This window comes from Acipenser ruthenus, chromosome 23, assembly GCF_902713425.1.
Source record: "Acipenser ruthenus chromosome 23, fAciRut3.2 maternal haplotype, whole genome shotgun sequence".
NCBI lineage: Eukaryota > Metazoa > Chordata > Actinopteri > Acipenseriformes > Acipenseridae > Acipenser > Acipenser ruthenus.
Genome location: NC_081211.1, coordinates 20,817,376 through 20,820,246, shown reverse-complemented (window position 1 = coordinate 20,820,246; position 2,871 = coordinate 20,817,376). Strand labels below are relative to the sequence as shown.

Sequence of the window (2,871 nt, the reverse complement as noted above, 5' to 3'; positions counted from 1 at the left end):
ATATCTTTATGTTTGAAGCCTGAAATGTGGCAAAAGGTCGCAAAGTTCAAGGGGGCCGAATACTTTCGCAAGGCACTATATATATATATATATATATATATATATATATATATATATATATATATATATATATATATATATATATATATATATATAAACAAAATCAACACAGTAGATCTTAAGCCTCTGTTTTAGACAGCAAAAAGTAAACAAACCAGATTATGCGTGCGCAGTCATAGTGATCTATACGGAAAGCCATCTGGGACAAAAAGCGTTGTGCTGCTTTTAAGCGAGCCAAAATCTCATGGGACAGAAAAAAGGCAAGCACGTCATTCTGAAATGCCTTGCTTAAACAGTACCCAACAGATTTTTATGTAGACTGTATATATTATATATATTTTGTTGCGACTTTCTGTTATGTGGAATGTAATAAACAAGAACCAAAACGGTGAGTTTTTTTCCCCTTCACTTTATAACGCCATGTCCAAGTTTGTTTTATTTGAAGTGTTTAAACTTTATGAAAATGTGTCGATTTACTGTGAAGAAACGGCAATGGCAAGGAATGAGAAATAAATAAAATGCGTTGTCAACTTGATCTACTATTTATTTCTGGAATACACAAAACAACGTTTAACTTGAACTGCTATTTGGCATCCTTTGTTTTGTAGTTACTTCACTGGGTAAAGTAAGTCCTACACAGCTTATTCTTTACTCCTGGGATATTTTTCTATTTAAACGTGTTACATAGTGTAAGGTCTTGCTGTAAAATAAAGGCACACACACAAGGGCCACGGCTACGCCCCATGCCCCTGCTGCTATGCTGTCTCTGCCTGCGTTCAGAGCAATAAAATGGTTTTTATTTTATTTTATTTTTCAATACTCAGCCTTTTGGAAACTTATTTGCAGACAGCTAAAGGTTTTACATACATGTTATAGAATTATAATGTTGAATATTATTATCTGGGTTATACTATTAAAGGTCAGTTCAGACTACAGTACCAGGGTTCAGATTAGCTAGAGTCTAGTGTACAAGTCCAACTTGATATTGCCAGGTTGCGAGTCTGACTTGGAAAAATGATTAAACGTCTCTCTTTTTATCATTAATGCATAGCACAGCATCAAAGATAGGCGATTGGCGTTGTAAATTAAAACAGTTCTAAGTGTTCGTTTTTGTGTAAAATGTTATAATTAAATAACTTGGTGAACAGCTAGAATCTATGCTGTCTGCATACTCTAGATTCAATGCTTCTCTTTTAAATGTCAAGTGATTGAACTGCTTTCTCTCTCTCTCTCTCTCTCTCTCTCTCTCTCTCTCTCTCTCTCCTCTCTCTCTCTCTCTCTCTCTCTCTCTCTCTCTCTCTCTCTCTCTCTCCTCTCTCTCTCTCTCTCCTCTCTCCTCTCTCTCTCTCTCTCTCTCTCTCTCTCTCTCTCTCTCTCTCTCTCTCTCTCTCTCTCAGTCTCCAATCATTAAAATGTATAACTTGTTGCTGCTCTGATTCTCCTGAACTTTCCAATTAAATGTTTTTAAATTTGAATGTCAGTTTCACAGCCTTTCTCTGCTGACATTTTCTGGCAGGATTTCTCATTATTGTGTCCCAGCAGATAGCTGATTAGGAGTCAGTCTTAGACGTTTTAAGAGAGAAAAAAAGACAAGAGCTCAAAAGGTCAGAAAGAGAAATCTCTCTTCCTCTCGAAGTCCCGCCAGCTTCTCTTTCTCAAGGACGTTTGGAGTTTTTATTCTTAATTATACACGAAGGAGTGACACCAATGTTCTCTTTCCTGACTTAAGGGAAGATATCCAGGCATTTTATCCCATTTCTTTGTGAATTCATCAGGGAGACCCAACAGGCGATTGAGTGCTCGCTGAATAAGAAGGGTGAATATATGCTTTGAGGAACAGACTTTGATTTAGAAATGTAGCAGTATTGCTGTGCGGAATGGGTTTGTTTTCAAGATCTGATATAAGTAGCTTTCAGATAAACAGGCATACTAGTGGCTCAATAAAACATAAGCCTAGGTACTCAGCAAGTACAATATAAATAAATACATATAGTAATAGTTTTGATGATAATAATAATGTACTAATAACAATGGTGATTAAAAAGTCACATCGATGCTGTTCAACACAGATGTTTTTATAAGCATTTACCAATTTTAAATGAGCATCTTTTCCAAAGGCAAAGATGTACGTTATGTGCAGGAAATGTCTATATGTGCATAATGTTCAAGTTTACATACAGTATTCTAATTTGGGGAAGCTCAGAGACTTTCATTGTTGCAGATCCAGCGATATGCTTATTTGTAGCTTGGCAAAATAATATGCCAGTAAAGTTTCCATGCTGTGAAAGTTAGGCTATAGCCTGAGCTTTCAGTTCATTGCTTTAATCGCTCTAAACAAAGTGTCAGAACCCTGCAAAGGAAGGGTTAGAGAATATACTCTTCAGCTGTGCCAAATCAGTTGTCAAAACCCTGTCAGGGAAAGGTATGTCTTTTTGAGAGGCAGACCTTGCTTTCCAGTTCAGTGCATACATTGTGCTCATTGAAGTAGTGGGTGTCTTGTCAGGAAGGGGTGTTACATTCACTGCTACTGTAGGTCTGGCTTCCATTTAAGTGCTTTTCACTGTACTGACCAAAGTGACAGGGCCTTTTCAGTAGAAGTCTAACGTTTGCTTGTATATGTAGCTCTCCAGTTTAAATTGTCCTTACATGATTAGAGTAACCCTGACACAAAAAAGGGTTATGCATTGATTGGAATCTGTACTTGTCAGCTTTTTCGTTTTTTTCAAAAGCTTTACATTCAGTAGTAAAGCGCATTTCTTGTGATTTTTATTAATTTTTATATTCATTTAATATTCGGTTTTGTATTACATT

The 2,871-nt window shown here is 36.4% G+C and overlaps 1 protein-coding gene across 1 annotated transcript in view; it reads left to right on the top strand.

Annotated features, from left to right (window-relative positions):
• Positions 1-1,743: 1,743 nt before the first annotated feature.
• The window catches only part of LOC131699630 (protein diaphanous homolog 1-like), a 59,732-nt gene continuing 58,604 nt past the window's right edge, over positions 1,744-2,871 (top strand). Inside the window, exon 1 of the mRNA XM_058996802.1 lies at positions 1,744-1,876. The gene's annotated coding sequence lies outside the window, so the exon portion shown is untranslated. The remainder of the gene's footprint in view (positions 1,877-2,871) is intronic.